The sequence below is a fragment of the Trichoplusia ni genome, chromosome 11 (assembly GCF_003590095.1).
Source record: "Trichoplusia ni isolate ovarian cell line Hi5 chromosome 11, tn1, whole genome shotgun sequence".
Lineage (NCBI taxonomy): Eukaryota > Metazoa > Arthropoda > Insecta > Lepidoptera > Noctuidae > Trichoplusia > Trichoplusia ni.
The window spans coordinates 5,744,857-5,757,114 of NC_039488.1; the positions used below are offsets into that span (position 1 = coordinate 5,744,857).

General features: G+C 34.2%; 1 protein-coding gene across 3 annotated transcripts in view; it reads right to left on the minus strand.

Annotated features, from left to right (window-relative positions):
- The window catches only part of LOC113498549, a 58,806-nt gene that overhangs the window by 24,989 nt on the left and 21,559 nt on the right, over positions 1 to 12,258 (minus strand). The window lies entirely within an intron of this gene.

A 12,258-nucleotide genomic window follows, 5' to 3' on the forward strand; every position in this document is an offset into this window, starting at 1 on the left:
TCGGCAACCATTTTGAATCAACGAAAATACATGGTAGTATCTGTTTGTGCGTTTATAATGTAAGGAAATAATTTTTGGCTGTATGTTAAACGATACTTATCCTTACTATACAATATTATAAATGTGAAAGTGTAGATGTTTGGATGTTTGTTACTCAATCACGCAAAAACGGCTGAACTGATTTGGATGAAATTTGGCATGCATATAAGCATTGGCATGGACAAGATGGCTGGGTCCCGTTGGATGCAGGTGGCAAGGAACCGGTCGCGCTGGAGAACTTATGGAGGGGCCTATGTTCAGTTGTGGACTGCTATAGGCTGAGAGGATGATGAAGATGGAAAAGAACATAGGCTGCCTTTTCACCAAATTTTCGAAATAGTTCCCGAGGGAAAATAGGAAAGGTGTGCAAAAGCTCACTAAGGGAATGTATTCCCATGGAAACGGAGACCACCGAACTCTGTACACTGAAGTCCACACAGACGGAGTCGCGGGCAACAGCTAGTCTACTATCAAAATATTTAAGGAAAGTTTGTATGTATGGATGTTTGTTCCTCTTTCACGCAAAAACCACTGAACGGATTTAGACGAAACTTGGTACACAGATAGTTTACAACCTGGATTAACACATAGGATTATATCACGATTTAATCTTCCCGTTCGATTTGTAGAGGGATCGCCAGCTGGCAATAAGCTAGACTCTTATAAAATGTTTTCTCTGATTAATTAAAACAACATGACGCAAAAGACTCAAATGATATTAAACAAAAGAATGGCCAAAGACCGAGAACAATAAACAATTACATTTTAACTCCTTTATCAGTGGTTAATAAATTAACTGGCAGTTAAATACATAGTAAGTAATTCTAACATTCCGTTAAAGTTAACTGTGAATTGAAGTTTAATTTATCACCGTAGTTTACGATTGACAAAGTTTATTGAAAATAAATCAATTACAGATATAGTCATAGTCTAGGAGTTCGACACAACAATATCTTTTTGTTTTCGTGTTTGTATCATAAAGTAATTATGACTTAATAAAAGAAAACTTCGTGAGGTATCCAAAACATATGAGATTTTTTAGAGGCCTACGGGCGGTTTAAACTCTGACACCAGGTTGTACATCAACCATACGATAAAAAGAAAATAGGTCACACATTGAACAACAATAAATTGTGAAAGAGAGATACTTTTCTCTCTCTCACACAACTTCAATAAGATTTCTTTGAGAATTATAATAGTAGGCCTTTTTTTTTTGGTAAGGCGGGGTAATCCTCATGGACGCCCACTCCTTCGGGGGAGGAAATGGTAGTGTCAGACTCTTACTGACTAAACCTGAACCGCCGTGCTACGTCATCCGGGTCTTTGTGTCGGTGTATGGCAATGCGTTGCAATCCTTCATACACCGACCGCGGGCTACAATAGGCCTGACTAAACAATATGATAATCTTTTTCTAGTTAATTAGCAAAACATTAATCAAAATTCAAATGTCAATATCATTAACAATGACCTTTGTAAACGCCTACGCGTAAAGAAAGCACCATTTTAATAGTTAAAGATGACAGCTGTCAGTGCGCTGTCAAATGTCACAACTGTCAATAAAATCGTTAAGTTTCAAAATAGGTATCGTTGAAACGATGACGATTTGCAATATTTTTTTTATTGTTTGTTTGACAATAGATTATAAGACTTTTAAATAGCTATCAAGGGCGAAGAATAAATATATACTCAGACTCAAAACAGCGGATCATACAATAAGGTATTTGACAAAAAAAAAACTATTCAGTCTGTCCTGAAGATAGGTTTCCAAAATAATTTAGATACCTACGTATTTTTTACTAAAACTCGTAAAAAAATTAAGGGGATACAGTTATTTTGAATATCGTGTGACGTCACTTACCAGTACGCTTTTTACCAGCAAGTAATGTCACATATCATAATCTTATGTGCTTCAAATCTTTTTTTCTTTTTAAAGATGACAAAATGAAATTTAAGTATTCAATATTTTTTTGTAAATCTGTGTGACGGACTAAACAGATTTATATTATTAGATTTAGTCAAATACTCTATTTCTTATGTCTACGCGGGAATCGAACCAACACCTCGCGGTAGCTTGACAGTGTGTCCTATACCACTCGGCTATACATGCAGTTTACAATTACCAGTGGTAAGGTTTAATAATAAACCACCGTTTGATTAAGTTATGCTATTAAACTAATATATTACTCATACCAGTTATGGTTAACTTCGCGTAGTAATTATATTTTACGTTAAAATTATTAATAATGTATTTAAACGTGTAATTTGTCAGTTAAGATGATTGATAGGTGTTTATTTAATATTACATAGTATTAAGTTGTTAGTTTAGATGCACGGGTAGTCGAGTGGAGTGGGTCACCACGCCAAACCCACTGTGCGCGACGTTTCGCGTCACAAGCATTTGTGTGATCCACGAATGCTTGTCCTGAGTCTGAGTGTCTTTGTGCATGTGACTTGTATGTTTGTGAAACCTCTCGACACAAGGATAAAATTTCTTAATACCATCATCTACCTATAGAGGAATGAAATTTGTTACAAGAGCAGTGACAGCCTAGTGGTATGACAGTTGGACTGTAAATTCAATGGTTGTAGGTTCAAATCCCTTGATGACAAGTACGTTTTTCAAAGCAATTACTAGTTGTTAAAACGAGGAAAGATATCGTCGTGAGGAAATTGAAGCACTTGAGAATTGCTTAAAAATCTTAACGTCTCCCGCAACGAGGAATTTAATCATTGCATCGCGGGGGGTTTTACAAACATACTTGTCACATGCACAAGATACCCAGTCTCAGGACAAGCATTCGTGGATCACACAAACGATTGTCCTACGCGTGGATCGAACCTGCGACACGACGCGCATATTGATTTTCACGTGATGACCTCAACCACTCGGCTATCCGTGCAGTCGTGGTTTCTTCAGAAAACCTATCTCTCTATAACAGACTAATTATCTACCAAACATGTGATATGTAACTAAAGCCCATTATTGACGATAATTACAAGAAAACAAGAAAAACTAGACAATGGACAATGGTTCACACGCAGAGAAAAAACTAATTAAAACCAGTTAATATTTCCTCGAACACTTATATTTGCGTCATGAAAAAAACATCCGGACATTAATTGTTGTTACAGAAAACAAAATGGACGGTAGATCCGGAAAATATCGATTAAAAATTACAAAGAAGTATGTTTATCAGTTGTCTAATACCGTAAAACGGGGTGAATAGAGGGTTTTTTGGGGTGGATAGAAACAGAGTTTTTATTAAAATTTGGACGTTTAACTAGACAAAACATAAAGATTATACGCAAACTCACAAGTATTTCATAAAGTAAGTGTGTCTAAGCATTTAAATGTAAGAAAATATTCATGTAACCCCCTAAAAAAACACTATTCTCTATTCACCCCTTGAAACTCTATTCACCCCGTTTTACCGTACTCATTGTACAAGCTTTGGTCAGTTCGACACTAGATGGCGCTGTGTGAAATTTGTGGAATATATTAATTACTAGCTGTTGTCCGGCAAAAATCGAAAATGATACCACGGGAACATAAAATCAGGGTAAAAAAGTTATCCTATGTGTTAGTCCTGGTTATAAACTATCTGTGTACCAAGTTTCGTTTAAATCCGTTCAGTGGTTTTTGCGTGAAAGAGGAACAAACATCCATGCATACGAACTTTCTCGTTTATAATATTAGTAGGATAATAGGATTAACCATCTAATCGTTAAATTGTGTGTCCCGACTGTTATTCATACAGTCGTTACTGGTAGTCAGAAGCTTGAAAGTCAGACAACCAGTCTGACTAAGGGGTATCGTGTTGCACTGGTAACTGGGTTGAGGAGGTCAGATAGATGATTTTTTAGCAATGAACTCTTAATATCTCTATCCTTTTACGCAATCAATAAAAGCATTTTCAAATAAAAATACTTGCAAAATCTTGACAGGATTCTTAATTATAGTCAAATATTTAGGTAAAATTATGAGTAAACAAATTTGAATATTTACTAAACGATGGTCTGTTTTGCAATCTATCTCACGGACCAATTTCATTGCTATTTGCTTAGTCATTTACGAGGTGTCATCATCCAATTAGTTTTGATTTGTTTTGTGAAATATTAATTAATATTGCTGCATGATTAGAAATATTCCATGCGTCTCCACTATTTGATAATAATAGACTTTTTTAGTGTTTTGGTTCTTAACGAAATCGCTTTAACCAATTCAGCAAAAGAGAAGGTTATCTATTCGACTGTATTCTCGAAATATTATTGTTTTCAATACCAAAAAGTAAAAACGGAAATCTATTGCTAAATGCCCACCGTATGTTAGACTCTCCATCCGTCTGTCACGAGGCTGTATCTAATGAACTGTGATGACTAGAGAATTGAAACTGTCACTAGAGATGTATTTATGTTACCGCTATAACATCAAAGTATGCGTTAGTATAGTACTTTTTCTTTTGAAAAATGAAGTTGATATAGGAAGTGAAAATCTCATGTGACGTCACTTATCAGTAGACTATTTACCGACAAGTGACGTTATTAAACGCCCTCCCCCCCAAAATACGTACCCAATATTTTTTATAATTCTTTTTGACTCATCAATTCTATTTTTATAGTCAAAAACCCTATAATTACAAACATACGAAGGTCACGGTTAAAACCAGTTTAAATGTTAACTAGACATCAAAGTTTAAGTTTAACTCAATATTAATGACGTATCTGTCAGCTTCAGTTAAAAGTTATCTTAGATAAGATCATGTACCAATCTCGGAGTCACGAGCGGTCAACACATAACGCAACTTTAGCCTTTCGTAGTCGGTTAACCCTTGCCCTATAGAGTATTGTCAGTGAGCGATTTATTTACTAGATCCCTTTAGATATATAGATATAGATAATTTTATATCGAACTAACTGTTGCCGGCGACTTCGTCCACGTGGTTAGAAGATATAAGTTAGGAATTTTTGAACGGAAGCCCTCGAAGATGATTATTTTTCCCCGTTTTTGCCAGATTTTCCATTGTATCTTCGCTCATATTAGTCGCAGCGTGATGGTATATAGTCTAAAACCTTCGTCGATGAATGGTCTATTGAACGCAAAAATATTTTTTCAATTAAAACCAGTAGTTCCTGAGATTAACGCGTTCAAACAAACAAACTCTTCAGCTTTATATATTAGTATAGAGTATAAATATAGATTAGAATTGAAAACTTCAATGTATGTGAATGATATTTTCGTCAAGTGACGTTTGACTTGTCATTCTCATTAAAGTACACCGATCAAATGTATACCCTGCAAAACGGTGCTTAACCTCAATTTTGTTTTGTTATAACATCAAGAGAGATACATCAGCTGTGAATGTTTCAACTATTCAGCTATTCACTGTTCATTAGATACAGCCTGTTGACAGACGGACAGACAGTCATCGGAATTTCAGCTATGAGTTTCCGTTTTTAACTTTTACGAAACCGGACATAGCAAGCACAAACTAAAAACAAAAAGAAATACAGTCAAATAAAAAAAAACTTATTTTGTAAAACAGTTAAAAATAAAATGAACACCCATTTCTTAAAACAAAGTAAACTAGATATCGAACCGCCATCTTTCCATTCAAAACCGTTAACTTAACCACTGCACCATTGTATACATGCATAAATTTAAATAGTTATAACAAACTACTGGTAGAATGATTAATGTTTATACACAGACATACAAAATGATTTATTATATACTAAGGCGTATGAATATATTGGTTTTGTAATATTAAATAATGAAATCGCTAGTAACAAACGCTTAAATCTTTACTAATGTTATAAAGAGGTAAAGTTTGTCAGTTTGTCACGTTGTGGGGGGTAATCTCAGAAACTACTAAGCCGATTTTGGTGGATCCTGTACCAATAGAAAGTAATTTTTACGAGTGTCATATGTTATAAATTTGCAAAACAAATAAGCATCAAAATTGTTCACCAATCAAATTAAAGACCGCAGCAAATTTTGCTTAACCACAATGTTAACTATTTTATATATTTACATAGTTATAGAGGCAAAACAAATACATTATACATCATCTCTGAAAATTACAACTAAGCTAGCTGTCAAAGTTTATGAGATACAGTATGGTCACAGACGGACAGACAATGTAATAGGGTTCCATTTTCACTTTAAAAAACCCATGAATGATAATACACAAATACTTTCTAAAAACAACAGCATATTTATAAAGCTGTATACAGAACCATTTATCATAAAGTCGTGGTCTGTCATGTCCACACAGCCTTACACGACGTACAATCGCTTACAAAATACTAGACATACTTTAAAAAGGTCAAAATAGACATGTTTGTATGTTTGTATGTCTTCTAGTCTTAAGTATAAGTGATTTAGTAACATTTGATATAAGAAAGCAAGTTGAAATCTATACTAATATATAAAGCTGAAGAGTTTGTTTGTTTGTTTGAAGGCCCTTATCTCAGAAACTACTGGTTCGAATCGAAAAAACCTTTTTGTGTTGAATAGACCATTCATCAAGGAAGGCTTTAGGCTATAAACCATCACGCTGCGACTAATAGGAGCTAAGATACAATAGAAAATGTGAAAAAAACAGGGCAGGTATAAATCATAACTTATATCTTCTACCCACGGGGACGAAGTCGCGCAATAACTATACGTGTGCTAATTTTCTCTTAATGTTTTCCTTCGCGTTTAGAAAGTGTAAAATTTATAGCCGAATGGGTAAGGTGCTGTGCCGCGAGTTCAATCCCCGCGTAGGACAAGAATTTGTGTTATTCACGAATGCTTGTCCTGAGTCTGGGTGTCATGTGCATGTGACTTGAATGTTTGTGAAATCCCCGCGATATAAGGATTAATATCCTTTTTGAGGAAGTCGTATTTTAAAAGCCTCGTAAAGTCCTATTTTAAACCTACAACCTATGAGACAACAGTCCAGCAATTTCCCTAAAAATATTCGCTTATATCACCTAAAAAATACCCATTATAAAGTATGTATCAGTTATAAAGTTCATGAGGAGAAATTACACCGGTAGGTGCGAAAAATCTTCAAACAACTCAGTTGACCGGTCAACCAACTTGTCGTCTTGCATAAGATGTTCCTTTTATATGAATTTCGTAATATTTTAGGCTGGTACCACAGCACCAAGCCTGCCATACTGGCTTGGACAAAAACACATCTTGGCCTATAAGATTTTTCTCCTCGCTAACGCTGACGGATCCCTCAAATGTATTGAACTGACAAGTCAAAGTCACGTCACTTGTCGAAGAGGAATGTCATTCATATATATTTGAAGTTTTATAATCGAGTTTTTATACACACACTTTCTTGTTTGTTTGTTTGTCGTTAAGGTTGGATTTTTGTAACTCGATTTTGAGGCACTTCCCGATAAGCTAGCAGGCTAAAATTTTCAGGATAGTTTCAAAAAGAATGACAATGCAATTTACAACAATTAAAACGGTTGGACCGGTTATGATAAAATTTGAATGGACATTTAAAAACTTTTAGATTTTTCAATCAATTAATAATTTTTTGAAATACATCAAATTTCCACTGTTAAATTAACACGCTTGGCGAGATACTGTCTGGAGACAGACGGACAGACATCGGACACTGGTCAGTGTTCCATTTTTACCCACCCACCAAAACAACCATTGGACTTCAGCCAAGATACGAACCCGAGCCAGCTATTTAACCACTAAGCTATGAGTAACATTTAATAAATAACAATATTGAAAACAAAATTATTTAAATGACTTATGTTAACGAGTGTACTTAAGTTACTCAAATCTCATACATTATTTATGTATGTAAGTTTGTATGTATGTATGTATGTATGAAACAGATGTAATGTAAACATGATTTATAAGCCCCCAAGCATTCGCTTGTACGATGTTTGGATAAAATTATATTGTATTAGGCGTGGTTGTTTATTGTTTTTGTTGTATGAGAATGTATGAAATAATACATTCAAATTTTAAATAGAAATAGACATTTCTTTTTTCAATCGAAGCGGTGTATATAAATATAGTGTTGATAAAAAAAGTTATTGAAAAACATGTCATGTTCATTATATAAAATATCGTTGCTATCTTGTGATTCTGTGTATGGATTTGTATAGATAAAGTGTAGGTTCGATAATACAATTTTTTCAAAATAATAAACTTTTTTTAAATATACTTTTTTTGATTATTCTAAGATACCACTGATAAACGGTGAAGGAAAACATCGTGAGGAAACCTGGATTACAAATATAGGAATCTGAATTCGCCCGCAGTGAGCTAGCGTGGTGATCAATGCTCAAACCTTCTCTATATGAAAAGAGGCCTGTGCCCAGCAGTGGGATGTATATAGACTGGTATTATATATCCAAGATAATCATTATTTTAGAATAAATATTTTATCACACGGTTTAATTTGTATTGACTAAAAATATTTACGACTATACTACACAAACTAAATGATTATTTGAGCAAGTTTTTGGTTCAGTTTCTCAGCTATTCATATGTTAAATTTCACCCAAATCTGTTCAGCAGTTTAAGTCCTAAACCAGACTACAAATTGACAGATAAACACAACCCTAACTTGTTGCGAGTCGGATAAAATTAAACAAAGTGGATAGTAGGATGTCTACTATAGTATAGTATATGATGAAGCTACCGTCAGGTCAGCGGGTTTAGTGCCGACTGATGCAATAACACGACTCAAAGGACATCGAGATGTTAGGAGCGTCAGCAAAATAAACATTATTAGTTAGACAATGTTATAAAGCAATAGAAGGGAAAATGAATAGGAAATCTTCAAATGGAATTTCCATAATTCCTTCTCGACAAATAACCTAAGACTCTCATCATCCTAGCCTTTTCCCAACTATGTTGAGGTCGGCTTCCAGTTTAACCGGATTCAGCTAAGTACCAGTGTTTTACAAGAAGCGACTGCCTATCTGACCTCCTCAACCCAGTTACCTGGGCAACACGATACCCCTTAGTAAGACTGGTTGTCAGACTTTCAAGCTTCTGACTACCTGTAACGACTGTCAAAGATGTAGGAATAACAGCCGTAAGTAACTTAAGACTATACAAAATTATATAAATATGTTTGTGTGAGCGTGACAGTTCTATTTAAAGCATAGAGCGGCATTTCTTTTGCACCTGCTATAATATTATTTTGAGACGTGATGGTAGACTATTTTTTTAACACAAAAAATATGTAATTTTTTTTAATATGTTTTCTGATCTTACATATCGTTTTGGCTGAAATATACTTATCAGGATTTTGTGTTTAAAGCCTTAAGAAAATATATAATTTAGAAATGGTTTTGCAAACCCTACATGTCGTTTAAACTGCGGCCATTTGTGTGTTTCTTTTTGGTTACACAACAGTCTAAGCTGTTTAGCTTCGCTTTTTCTGCTGACCCTATTTTGTGACACACATTTGTTTTAATCCTTCTTGTTAATGCTAGAAGATTACAGGAGTTTGAAAAAGGGATATTACTGTTGAGTTTTTTAGGAAAACGTTATTTTGAGCTAGTTTGGGTGACCTCAAACCTCGACATGGAAAGAGATCTTTGCCCAGCAGTGGGATTACTGTCAGTTCAATCAATACTAAATGCTGTTCTTTTTTAAATGAGTCCTTTGCTCGTTTTGTTGATAAATTCTCATTAATATATTCCACAACATTCACACAACGCCATCTAGTCTCAAACTAAGCAAAGCTTGTATTATGAGTACTAGACAACTGATAAACATACTTATATATTTCTGTGTACAACAAGAAACAAATGATCGTGGTCATCGTACAAACACTTGTCCTGGGCGGGAATCGAACCCACGACCTCCGGTATAGCAGTCAGGGTCACTAACCACTAGACCAATAGGCCCGTCAAATTCTTTAAACGGAGTGGACTTACTGCTTCTTGTTAGTTATGTATTGTTAAATGCAACTTGTATTTATTTAATAACAATAGAATAATTATGAATAACATTTAGCTATTTGCTAAAGACTTGTATTTTGCTATCCGATATTATGAAAAGCCCTGTTTATTTAAATACTAGCTGTTACCCGCGACTTCGTCCGCGTGGTTAGGAAATTAAATATTTTCTCCTAATAAATCGTAGCCTATGTGTTAATTAAGGCTGTCAGCTAACTCCGAACCAAATTTCATTGAAATCGGTTCAGCCGTTTTGACGTGAAGAAGTAACAAACATACACACTCACAAACTTTCGTCTTTATAATATTAGTGGGAAGTAGGATAGTGAGATTTGATTCAAACTTTGTATTAGTTTGACCCAAAACTAATTATTGTTTAGTAAAATTTTTAATTAAACAATGTTACATCGAATTACAAATAGGATACTTTAGATATGTGTGAATGACATTAAAAACCACTGAACTATAACCAGGATAAGCACTTTTTTTTTTTTTACTAGTCTGGAATGTCCCACTGCTGGGCAAAGGCCTCCCCACTTTTCTTCCACTTGTCTCTGTCATGAGCCAGGATTAGCACATATTTATATTTTATCCCCATTTTTATATTTCCGTCTGATCATCGTCGATTTGTACCGTGCGGGTCCGCGGGCAACAACTAGTATTTGAATGTAAGAAACAATGTCAAGGCAGCCATTTTGTTTAAGTATTTAATATTGTAACTTAATATTCATTATGTAATAACAATTTGTTTTTGTCAATACCTTGTAATCATTTTACGCTTTGCTCAACTATCAATAAGAAGGGGTAATATTTTTAATTTTAACACGTTTTTATACACTAATCTTTCATGTTTGTTTGTTTGTCGTTCCGGTTAGATTTTTACAACTCAATTTTGAGGAAATTCCCGATAAGCTAGCAGGCTGAAATATTCAAGGTAGCTTCAAACCCGATGATAATGCAATTTAAAGCTATAAAAACAGTTTTATCATATACATATATGAAAATTAATCCCTATTCCCCTTGTTCACGGCATCACACGGACCGATATCGATAAGTCTGTTTTGTTGTATTTGTCAAACATCCGCGGAAAATTAGAAAATTTAAGAATACTTAACCACCATATTAAGTTTTCCTGACTTTTGTTACGATAGTGATTTGTTGGATCCATCTCCGCCCCCAATAATATAAAGGCACCGGGAACGGGACCGACGTGTTCACACGGGAGAAACCGCGATACACAGCTAGTTAATAATCTTAACAACTTTATGCACATTTTACAATTGCTTTGTCTCTGCTTTACACGTAACTAGCTTTTCGCCCGCGGCTTCGCCCGCGTTGAGGTCGGTTATATCGCGTTTCCAAGATAACTATTCAAAAGTCCGGGATAAAACTATCCTATGTTCTTTCTCAAAGTCAACTCTATCTCTGTACCAAATTTCATTAAAATCAATTCAGTAGTTTAAACGTGAAAGCGTAACAGACAGACAGACAGAGTTACTTTCGCATTTATAATATAAGTAGGGATACACCCAAACAGCAATCAATTAAATAAGATACAATGATGAGTAACGTTTAACAAGAATATAATTTATTGTTAATATCATACGTTAGCGACAATAGCCTTAATATGTCAAGGTTTAAACAAGAATCGAACCCGGATCTTCCGAAAATAAAGATTATTCATCCTATACACACATGTTTGGTTAAAATTAACAGCCTGTTCGAGTTAGTTTTAACTGATTTTAATGTCATGCGAATTAACTTTTAATTAATTATTTTGTAGTTTACGTAAGTGGGTATATAATTAGATTTTTTTTGTTCATATGCTAGATTTTCATTGTATATAATATTAATGTAGTTAATCTGAAAACTGTTTTTATACTTTTTATATTAAAATCTTTTTTCTTGGTTGTTGATTTTTACGTTTTTAGGAAGCGGCAAGAAAAATAAGGTATTGCGGTTCTTGAGAAACATCCTGGTAATAGACGGACCGACATTTAGCGGAATCACATTAATATAATTCGGTTTTGGTTCTTTGGGCATATAACCCTTAATAAATATTAGTTATATTATAAATTCTCGAGTTTTCCTAATCAGTTATCTTAAAGTTAACAAAACAAGTTACATAATAAGATGGTTATGTTAATTTGACCTTTGTAAACTAAAGTTAAATATTTAACGGTCCGGTTAAGGTTAACAAGTTAAGTTCATCAATAACTCTTGTATCAGAATTTTCATTTCCTTGAAATTGACGTATTATATAAATAAAAGATTAAAAA